The following is a 12,099-nucleotide window of genomic DNA, read 5'->3' as shown; positions in this document are numbered from 1 at the left end:
CTCTGTGGGAAGCTAGAGAAGTGATTGCTGGGCCTCTTGCTGAGATATTTGTATCATTGATAGTCACAGGTGAGGTGTCGGAAGACTGGAGGTTGGCAAACGTGGTGCCACTGTTTAAGAAGGGCGGTAAAGACAAGCCAGGGAACTATTGACCGATGAGCCTGACCTCGGTGGTGGGCAAGTTGTTGGAGGGAATCCTGAGGGACAGGAACGTACATGTATTTGGAAAGGCAAGGACTGATTCGGGATAGTCAACATGGCTTTGTGCGTGAGAAATCATGTCTCACAAACTTGATTGAGTTTTTTGAAGAAGTAACAAAGAAGATTGATGAGGGCAGAATAGTAGGTGTGATCTATATGGACTTCAGTAAGGCATTTGACAAGGTTCCCCATGGGAGACTGACGAGCAAGGTTAGATCTCATGGAATACAGGGAGAACTAGTCATTTGGATACAGAACTGGCTCAAAGGTAGAAGACAGAGGGTGGTGGTGGAGGGTTGTTTTTCAGACAGGAAGCCTGTGACCAGTGGAATGCCACTGGTCCCTCTACTTTTTGTCATTTACATAAATGATTTGGATGCGAGCATAAGAGGTGCAGTTAGTAAATTTGCAGATGACACCAAAACTGGAGGTGTAGTGGACAGTGAAGAGGGTTACCTCAGATTTCAACAGGATCTGGACCAGATGGACCAATGGGCTGAGAAGTGGCAGATAGAGTTTAATTCAGATAAATGCGAGGTGCTGCATTTTGGGAAAGCAAATCTTAGCAGGACTTATACACTAATGATAAGGTCCTAGGGAGTGTTGCTGAACAAAGAGACCTTGGAATGCAGGTTCATAGCTCCTTGAAAGTGGAGTCGCAGGTAGATAGGATAGTGAAGAAGGCATTTGGTATGCTTTCTTTTATTGGTCAGAGTATTGAGTACAGGAGTTGGGAGGTCATGTTGCGGCTGTACAGGACATTGGTTAGGCCACTGTTAGAACATTGCAAGCAATTCTGGTCTCCTTCCTATCGGAAAGATGTTGTGAAACTGGAAAGGGTTCAGAAAAATTTTACAAGGAAGTTACCAGGGTTGGAGGATCTGAGCTACATGGAGAGGCTGAACAGGCTGGGGCTGTTTTCCCTGGAGCGTCGGAGACTGAGGGGTGACCTTATAGAGGTTTACAAAATTATGAGGGGCATGGATAGGATAAATAGACAAAGTCTTTTCCCTGGGGTAAGGGAGTCCAGAACTAGAGGGCATAGGTTTAGGGTGAGAGGGGAAAGATACAAAAGAGACCTAAGAGGCAACTTTTTCACGCAGAGGGTGGTACGTGTATGGAATGAGCTGCCAGAGGATGTGGTGGAGGCTGGTACAATTGCAACATTTAAGAGACATTTGGATTTGTATATGAATAGGAAGGGTTTGGAGGGATATGTGCCGGACGCTGGCAGGTGGGACTCGATTGGGTTGGGATATCTGGTCAGCGTGGACAGGTTGGACCGAAGGGTCTGTTTCCATGCAGTAAATCTCTATGCCTCTATGTAAAAGAGTTGCTCCTCATGTCTTTTATAAATCTATCTCCTCCCATCTTAAAAGTTCACCCCTTAGTCTTGAACTATGCAGTGCTTATCTTTCACAGGTATACGGTGTTTTGAGGTAGAGTGATTGAAGTAGAGACCACTGAATCTATAAAAGGAAAAGAGCAGGTAAATATTGAACGACAAGAAGAATCAAGACAACTGGGAGAAAATAGGACATGTGATTAACTTTGAAATGTTCTAGCAAAGAGTTAGCAGAAACATGGTGCATCAAAATACATTTTCCTGTAATTTAAAATTCTATGGCTTTAAGAAATCAATTGATTTGAAATTCCTGAAAGCATATAATCAACTTGAAGTTTCAAGAAAGGGTTCAGAATTATTAGGTTCCCATTATTATAGAGGTTTTTAAAATCTTGAGGGGTACAGATAAGGTGACTGGCAGCTGTATTTCCCTTATGGTGGGGGATTTCAAGACCAGAGAGCATGTTTTTAGATGACAGGAGAAAGATTTTAGAAAGGATATGAGGGGCAGCTTTTCTTTTTACACAGAGAGTGGTTCATGTGTGGAATGAACTGACAGAGGAGGTGGTGGATGTGGGTACAGTTACAACATTTAAAAGACATATGGATAAGTATATGAATAAGAAAGGTTTGGAGTTATATGGGCCAAGTGCAGTTAGGTGGGACTAATTCAGTTTGGCGTTATGGTCAGTTTGGACTGGTTTGACTGAAGGATCTGTTTCCATGCGACAGGAAGTTTTAGTAAAATAAAAACTGCACATTATTTATTTAAATAAGTTCATTTTTTTATTGTTTTGTTTACATAAAGGGATAACTGCATGTCATCTACATCGAGATAAAGACTGTTACTTTCATGTTCAATTTTTCTGTACAAATTCATTTATTTGATATTTGTAATCTAAAATCAGGTCTGGTACGATGCTATGATAGGATATGGACACATAGTCAAGAGGGTCGTGCTGGAAAAGGACAACCAGTCAGGCAGCATCTGAGGAGCAGGAGAATCCACGTTTCAGGCATAAGACCTTCATCAGGAATGAGGCTTCTGAGCTAAGGGTGTAGAGAGATAAATGGGAGGGGGGTGGGGCGGGGGGAAACGAGCTGAGAGTGCGATAGGTAGATGAAGGAGGGGGTAATGGTAATAGGTCAGAGAGGAGGGTGGAGAGGATAGGTGGGAAGGAAGATGGACAGGTAGGACAGGTCATGAGGGGGGTGCCAAGTTGGAAGGTTGGATCTGGGATAAGGTGGGGGGAGGGGAAATGAGCAAACTGGTGAAATCCATATTAATCCCGTGTGGCCGAAGGGTCTTCAGATGGAAGATGAGGCGTTCTTCCTCCAGGCATCAGGTGGTCAGGGTTTCGTGATTAAGGAGGCCCAGCACCTGCATGTCCTTGGCAGAGTGGGAGGGGGAGTTAAAGTGTTTGGCCACAGGGTGGTGGGGTTGCTTCATGCATGTGAGTCGGAGATATTCTCCAAAGCATTCTGCAAGTAGGCCTCCTGTCTCCCCAATGTAGAAGAGACTGCATCAGGAGCAACAGATAGAGTAAATGGTATGTGTGGAAGTTCAGGTAAAGCTCTGATGATTGTGGAAGGCTCCTGTGGGGCCTTGGACAGAAGTGAGGGGGGAGGTGTGGGTGCAAGCTTTGCAAATCTTGTGGTGGCAGGGGAAAGTGCCGGGAAGGGGGTTGGCATTGGTAGGGGGTGTGTGGGCCTGGCAAGAGAGTCGCAGAGGTAATGGTCTTTAAGGAATACAGATAGGGGTGTGGAGGGAAATATATCTCTGGTGGTGGGGTCTGTTTGTAGGTGGTGGAAATGGCGGAAGATGATACGACATATTCAAAGTTTGAGGTGGAAGGTGACGACCAGGGGGTTCTGTCCTTGTTGCGGTTGAATGGATGGGGTTTGAAGGTGGAGGTGTGGGAAGTGGATGAGATGTGCTGGAGGGCATCATTGACCACATGAGAGGACAAATTGCGGTTTTGAAGAAGGAGGCCATCTGGTGTGTTGTGCAGTGGAACTGGTCTTCCTGGGAGCAGATGCAGCAGAGGTGGAGGAATTGGGAATGAGGGATGGTGTTTTTACAGGAGACAGGGTGGGAGGGTATGTAGTCCAGGTAGCTGTGGGAGTCGGTACATTTATAGAAGATGTCCATTTTGAGTTGGTCACGATTGATGGAGATGGAGAGGTCCAGGAAGGGGAGGGAGGTGCCCGAGATGGTCCAGGTGAACTTAAGGTTGGGGTGGAATGCGTTGGTGAAGAGGATGAACTGTTTGATCTCCTCATGGGAGCACAAGGTAGCGCTGATACAGTCATCAATGTAGCAGAGGGAAAGGTGGGGAATTGTGCGGTGTAGCTCTGGAAGATGTACTGTTCCACATATCTGACGAAGAGACAGGCATAGCTGGGGCCCATGCTGGTGCCCATGTCTACCCCTTTAGTCTGGAGGAAGTGGGAGGATTCAAAGGAGAAATTATTGAGGGTGAGGACCAGTTCAGCCAAACGAATGAGAGTGTCAGTGGAAGGGTACAGGTGGGGATGTAGGACGAGGGAGAAACAGAGGACTTGGAGGCTCTTGTCATGGTGGATGGAGGTGTATAGGGACTGGATGTCCATGGTGAAGATGAGACACTGGGGGCCAGGGAAACAAAAGTTTTGGAGGAGGTAGAGGGTGTGGGTCGTGTCCCGTATGTAGGTAGGAAGTTCCTGGACCAGGGGGTATGGGACAGTACCAAGGTATGTGGAGATGAATTTGGTGGGACAGGAGCAGGCTGAGATGACAGGTCAGCTGGGACAGTCAGGTTTGTGAATCTTGAGTAGGAGGTAGAACTGGTATGGGGTTCCTGACCTATGAGGTTCGAAGCTGTGGGTGGGAGATCCCCTGAGGTGATGAGGTTGTGTATAATCTGGGAGATGTTGGTTTGGTGATGGGAGGTGAGGTCATGGTCAAGGGGGCAGTAGGAGGAGGTGCCTGCGAGTTGGCACCTAGCATCAGCTATGTGGACACATAGGACAAGCCATAAACACATAAGAGAACTGAACTGGTTTATTAGTTCATCTCCTGGCACATTTTCAAACTCTTACCTAACTCTCAAGGAAAGGACACTCTTTGTGAGGAGTTAGAATTTGCTGATGAGCAATGATCCTCACAGCAACACAGAAACAACTACCCTTGTCTCAATCTGGATCAAATACGATAAAACTGAGCAAAAACAATTTATAGTTTCAGCATACTAAACAACAATAAAATTTGACAGGGAATATTGTCAGTGGGAGTGATTTAAATAATAAGATGAATAAAGATAAAGTTGCCACAGATCCAGTGGACTGTCATTAGATGGAGACAAATTGTGGTAGTTTAACTTGAGGGTCATTACGCCTTAAGTGAGGGAAAGGTTGAGAAGGAGAGTCCTGATGTGGGCTTTAATGCTGCTGGCATCACTGCACCCACCAACTAGCCATCCAGACAAGTCAGTTGCAAAATATTCCCTGCAAAAACTTCATTCTCTGTGTAGTCAGATATTTAATGCGTTGTACATTTAAATTGTTTTGCACAGTTTGACAGTATTTAGTCCAGGTTGAGACAAGAATACTTACTTTCAGATTGGTGTGAGGAGCATTGCTCATGAGCAAATCCTAAAGATCATCAGAATATGATGAAGACAACTGAAGGGTCTCTACCCTACTTTTGCCTGAAGGGGCAAAGTAGGTGCTCATATACATTGCTGTACAATGATACTTTAGTTCTTTCTTTTCAAAATGGAGAATTGGTCAAATTCTTGCAACGCTGAGGGCTATCTATTTTTTTTAAAAAAGCTACAGTTGTTCATTTTAGCTTCTGCAGAAATAGCAAAAACTACATAATAACATCTGAACTCAAGAATTAAATCTTGCGAGATTCAACTCATATGGATGTTGCATTATTTTGGGACACTACTTAGAAGCAAGTTGAAACCTGGGAAATATTTTAAGGGACATACAGAGAAGGAATAGGGTTAGTAATAGAAAAGGGAATGAGGGTAGGAAAATGACACTAATAGGTAACCAAAGATATCCTTATTTATGACTGAAATAATCGTGTTACAAATAACTTGCTCCTAATGTTCTGAGAAAGAGTTTTATGTTGTTAATAGTTTCCTCCATCTATGTTTTTGAAAGTAATCTAAATTGGCTCCACTATAGAGAGAGATTCTTCTGTAGTGAAGTTTCAATTGCATGGCACTGTAATCAGCATATAAATAGGATAAATGGTTTGTTTTATTGTTGCTCAAATCTGCTTGCAAAGCAGCATTTTCACTGCCTCTGGAATTTTTAATGCATCATTAATTCAAGAGATAGGTCACACTAAATTTGTGTGTAGTGTTTGTTGTGCTACTATAATAAATTATTTGGCATTACTATTTGCCATAAACCTAATTCAGAGACATTGGCAGTGCCATCATGCTAAAGAATATGATGTGTTTTCAATAAAACAGAAATCAGAAAGAATGGAGGTTGGGGATTGTACACATGGAGGAATGTATTTATTATACGGCAACAACATATTTGAAGAGAATTTACGCACTGTAACATTATGCATCTTCTAAGAGTGGTGTCAATATAGAATTGCTTCAAATCTCCTCAAACATTAACATTTATCTTTGTCCAAATAGTTAATGACAAGCAACAATGTGTTGTTATTTTTAAAAGATCATTGGTAACTGATAACGGTAAATTCTTGTATTGTTAACTTCTTGCAATGTTTAAAACATCATGTTGTTTCTCACCAGGTTTTTGCAGCACCATGCTCTTTGTGTTCCTAGTTGTGTTTTGTTCCGATGGTGTCACTTCACGTAGCATCCGTAAACATCGACGTGGTAACAGGGACGTAAATAGTGAGTATTAAAACATTTATGTATTTAATTGAAGTTTAAAATTTTTGGTTGTACTAAGATAGTATGATATTTTAAATGATGATTCAATACCTTATATCCTCTGGTTTTTATTTTGTTTCCATTCCTTATTAATCTGAAATCTACTAAAGTTTTCTAATGTCAGCAGTTGGGTGGTTCAGCATGGTTAATATTACATGTTTAATATCAAAGGTCCAAATGAAAATAAATTAACTAAGTTATTTAAAATAAGACTTAGCACCTACAAGGTACAACATTTGAAACAACTAGAGGACCTTGGAAAAGATTGCAATGGCTCCACTTTAACGGATTAGGTGTGTTTGGAATAATTGTGGGTACTCTGAACTTAAGGTCGATACTGACAGGAGCAGAGCCATCCAAACTAACAGATCAAATTATAACAGCCACGCCAAAAGCAGCCCTTTGAAACAGTGACTGGATCCATGAGTCAGGTTAAAAACCTGCCCACAGAAAGGTGCCTTTTCTCATACAAGTAGCTACAGACGGAATGTACAAAGGTAGATATGAACTGCGTAGAGATGTAATTGACAAAGATCAAGAGATGAAGTAATTCCTATGAGCAAAATAGACCCACAATTTTTTTTTGTTCTCCCATCCTATTGAAATCTTGGTCATCAAATCATTGAATCTCTCCAGTGTGGAAACAGGCCATTTGGCCCAACAAGTCCACACTAACCCCCCGAAGAGTAACTCACCCAGAACCACTCATCTCCCCTATTACTCTCCATTTCCTCTGACTAATGCAGCTAATCTACACATCCCTGAACATTATAAGCTTTTTTTTAGCATGATCAATTCACCTAACCTGCACATCTTTGGACTGTGGGAGGAAACCAGAGCACCCAGCAGAAACCCATGTAGACATGTGGAGAATGTACAAAATCCACACACTAGTCCAAGGCTGGAACCGAACCTGGGTCCCTGGTGCTAGTGAGGCAGTACTAACCACTGAGCCCATTTATTTTATACTAGATACATTTTAATCATTTGGTCGTACAGAATTTAGGTATTTCTGAGAAAAATGATACACTTTATTGAAGCTATTTGTTTGCACTTATCATGAGAATTCACGAGAAATATGCAAGGGGAAAAACCAATTACAGCTTTTCAATGTTCTTGCAAAATGTATTCATGAGTGCAAGCTTTGATAAAAAGTCTTTTTCTCGGCAATTCTAAATTAATTTTGTTATTTTGGCTACAATTAAAGATTTTCTGGAAATTCATTCCAAAAATTATACTGTGCTGAAGATAATTGTAAAATTTTACGAGCTTCCATGCAATGTTATAAAATATTAAACAGTACCAATTTTGGGGAAGATTTGTAGCTCAGGTTGAAGTGTGTAAGTTAACTCACTAATTTTTTTAATTTTAGCGAATAAAGACTTAATGCATAATCTGGTAAAACATAATTCAAATGAAAAAAAAAATCCAGAATTAGTAATTTTGCTGCTTGATTTATCCATAATTAGTTCTTTTTGCCACTTTAAGGATAAGTAAGAGACAATGAGTCTATTCTAATAAATACATTTGTAATTGTGCAGATCATCATCTCCCCAGTTACTTGCAATCAGTACCACAATGCAGCACAATGTACAATCAATATGTTGTCAAAGCAGAAAAGGTTGTGAGGCCTTTGAAATATCTTCCTTGGATAATGATGGGACCTTTGAAACATTCAGGAGTAAGGTAAACAAAATATCTATTCACTAATTGAAAACTGAAATTTAAATTATGATACATATTCTGCTTGATACCCATTGTCATTCAGCTCGGAAAAAGAGCATGAGCTGGGATGTGACACTAGTCTGCAATATTTAAAGCCAGAATGCCTCCGCTCTACAGGCTCTCTGCCTCTATTCCTGATGAAGGGCTTTTGCCCGAAATGTCGATTTTCCTGCTCCTCGGATGCTGCCTGACCTGCTGTGCTTTTCCTGCACCACTCTAATCTAGACTCTGGTTTCCAGCATCTGCAGTCCTTGTTTTTACCTAGTACTTAAAGGCAACCTACTCTTAAATGGGAATTACACCTGGAGAAGGTACTGAAAGTGGCTGAAGAAGAGAAACCGATCTTAGAATCGCAGAAGTGCTGAAAAGGGAAACTTGGCCCATCGTGTCAGCACCGACCCTCCGAAAAGTGTCCCACCCAGATCTAGGCCCACCCACCTATCCCCATACCCCTGCATTTCCCATGGGTAATCCTCCTAGCTGCTTGTCGCTGGACACCATGGGATAATTTTGTGGGCGGAAAGTCACACAGAGACAGGGATAACATTCAAACTCCACACAGACAGTCACTCAAGGCTGGAAACAAACCTGGGTCCCTGACACTGTGAAGTGCCAACACTGAGCCACCATGGTGGGCAAAAGCTTGGCGGATTCATTATAACGCGGGAAATGTGAGATTATCCATTTTGGCAGGAAGAATAAAGTACTGAATATGATTGAAATAGTGAAAGACTGCATTAAGCGGCAGCACAGAGGAATTCAGGAATCCTTGTGCATGAATCGCAAAAAGCTAACATCCAAGTTTAGCAAGTAATGGGGAAGACAAATGGAATGCTGGCCTTTATTTCGAAGGGAATGGAATACACAAATACATAAGTCTTCCAAAAACTATATAAGGCAGTACTTAGACCACCCATAATACTGAGAACAGTTTTAGTCCCCTTATCTAAAGAAAAATATACTGACATTGGCAGCAGGCCAGAGAAGGTCCATGAGGTTGATCTTGGGTTTGGAGAGGTTTTATTTTGAGGAGAGGTTGAGTCAGTTGGGCTTTTGCTCACTGGAGTTTAGAAGAATGGGCGACTTTAATGAAACATAAATGGTTCTTAGGGAGCTTTACAGAGTACACGCTGTTTCTCCTTGTGACATAGTCTAAGACCAGACGGTATAATCTCCGGGCAAGGGTTTGCTGAGTTAGCACAGAGCTGAGGAGGTATTTCTTCTCTCAGAGGGTAGTGCATCTGTGGAATTCTTTATCACAGACTACTATAGAGACTGGGTTGATAAATATTTTTATGGCTCAGATATACAGAATTGTAATCAGTAAAAAGTATTAAGGAAAAGCCAGGAAAGTAGCATTAGGGGTTATCAGACCCACCACAATCTCATTGTATGAGAATGAGAGCATTTAATGAGAGAAACTGAGGAGTAGCAATGGGACAGAGGGCTTATTTCTATTTTTCCATTTAATGGGCTTTCTGCAGTGAGTCCAATGAAAGTCAGCCTTCACCCGTCATGCTGAAATCATTGTGGTAGGAATATGGAGAAGTACTAGGTTGGACAAAAGTATGCAGAAGGAACCTACTAACAGAATACATTAGGGGAATTCATTGACTTTGTGTAGTGACAGGAATGAGGGCCAGGTGGATCTCATTGACCATGAGATCCCTGATTCCGATTGTTAACCTGGACCGATCAGGGAGCCCTAGCTGACAGATATAAATAGAAGTGTCACTACCGCAGTTAGGCGGTAGTGTGGGGGTTAACATAAAAGAAAAAAAAAGAAAACAAAAATAGAGGATTAAGGGTACTGCTCATAAAACAAAAAGAAAAAAAATAAACAGAAGTGTGCGGCGCCCCTGTGAAGCGGGGTGAGAGACCCCACGCCGGCCTTTTCCGCCCCGGATCCCAACAGCGTGGCAGCATGATGCCTGGTGTCATATTGAAGGACGTGAACCAGCAGGAGTTTGTCAAAGCCCTGGGTGCTTTTCTCAAGAGGTCTGACAAGTTAAAGGTACCCGATTGGGCAAACACAAAGAACTTGCTTCATATGATGAGAACTGGTTCTACACCCACGCTGCCTCCACAGTGCATCACCTGTACTTGAGTGGCGGTGTTGGAGTTGGCGCCATGACCAAGATCTATGGTGGGCGCCAACGGAACAGTGTGAAGCCCAGACACTTCAGCCACGGCTCCAAGTCTGTGGCTTGGAAGGTGCTGCAAGCACCGGAAGGCCTGAAGATGGTGGAGAAGGGTTCTAATGGTGGCCGCAGACTGACTCCACAAGGTCAGAGGGATCTAGACTGTATTGCTGGCCAGGTCGCAGCAGCGAGCAAGAAATATTGAATGTGTGCATTGTTTATTGGAGAATGATTAAAGTCTTCAGTTCTAAAACAAAATAAACAGAAGTATCCCTCCAACTCTATTTTGATTTAATCCCTGCCCTCCCCTTCACTGTTTGATCATGCAGCATTGCCCTTTGATGAGAAAGGCACTGCTTATCACAGGCCACTCGGGTGTTTCCTTTCTTCCTGGTGGTGGAAATTTGAATAAAGATTTGTGCACTTTGTGTCTTTCACTGTGTCTCACACCTGCACACACACACACCATGGGTGCTGGGGGAAAAATAAGCACTACCGCAGTTAGGTGGGAGTGTGGGGGAAAGAAAAAAAAGCAAGAACAGGAGTGTCAGACAGCCTGTTCTCTCTGAAAAGAAAAAAAAATAAACAGAAGTGTCAAAGATTCTCCTCACTCGAGGGACTGGCTCTGAGCTAGCTGGTCAGAATCCATGTATTGTGCACGTGTAAATAAAGGGTGACATGTCACGGGATACCCCGGTCTCCATGGAGGTATTTCACTTCGATATGATTTGAATAAGAAATTTGGTTGGGAATGTTTATTTTATATTGGCTTTCATTTTAGCATTGTGGCTGAGAAGATACTGTGATGGAGATTAACAGAGGAAAAAGATCTTAGGGACTTTGTGTGAATGGGGAATTGAGACTGCATTCACTGTACTCCAGTCGGATTACCCGTTCCCAGAAATGAAATGCATTAGTCACCTTGCTACCTCCTCCTCATTTGTCATCCTCCCTTTCCCCTTCCCTTCTTTCCAACTCCTCATTCCTCAGCTCATTGCTGTATACCTGGTGACAAGACTGTGCACAGTGCAGTAGATCATGATAAATCTTGACATGAACTCCAGCGACTATTGCAAGATCTCATTCCAGACAGTGGATATGTTGTGTATGGTCTACATGCTGACAGAATGGCTCTGATAATATACATGCCATCTAGGATTCCACACTGGAGACAAGAGCCATATTGTCAGAAAATAGTCCTTGTCAGCCCAGCACTATCCCCCATATTTGACTGACATTCTGATGCTATAATGAACTGCTTTTCAGCATTGACCCTATGATGAACTAAGTAGAATTGCACACCAGCTGTTTGCAAGGATGTTGCCAAGGTTGGAGGATTTGAGCTGTAGGGAGAGGCCGAACAGGCTGGTGCTGTTTTCCTTGGAGCGTCGGAAGCTGAGGGGTGACCTTATAGACGTTTACAAAATTATGAGGGGCATGGATAGGATAAATAGACAAAGTCTTTTCCCTGGGGTCAGAGACTCCAGAACTAGAGGGCATAGATTTAGGGTGAGAGGGGGAAGATATAAAAGAGACCTAAGGGGCAACGTTTTTACGCAGAGGGTGGTACGTGTATGGAATGAGCTGCCAGAGGAAGTGGTGGAGGCTGGTAAAATTGCAACATTTAAAAGACATTTGGATGGGTATATGAATCGGGAGGGTTTAGAGGGATATGGGCCGGGTTGGGACTAGATTGGGTTGGGATATCTGGTCGGCATGGACAGGTTGGACCGAAGAGTTTGTTTCTGTGCTATACATCTCTATGACTCTCTGACTC

The 12,099-nt window shown here is 42.7% G+C and overlaps 1 pseudogene; it reads left to right on the top strand.

The window, feature by feature from the left end:
- The first annotated feature begins 10,105 nt into the window (after nucleotides 1–10,105).
- Nucleotides 10,106–10,580, top strand: LOC140476782 (small ribosomal subunit protein eS19 pseudogene; annotated as a pseudogene).
- Nucleotides 10,581–12,099: the final 1,519 nt, after the last annotated feature.

Source organism: Chiloscyllium punctatum, chromosome 5 (genome assembly GCF_047496795.1).
Source record: "Chiloscyllium punctatum isolate Juve2018m chromosome 5, sChiPun1.3, whole genome shotgun sequence".
Classification (NCBI taxonomy): domain Eukaryota; kingdom Metazoa; phylum Chordata; class Chondrichthyes; order Orectolobiformes; family Hemiscylliidae; genus Chiloscyllium; species Chiloscyllium punctatum.
The sequence above is the reverse complement of the archived record's forward strand: the minus strand, read 5'-3'. Positions and strand labels throughout refer to the sequence as shown.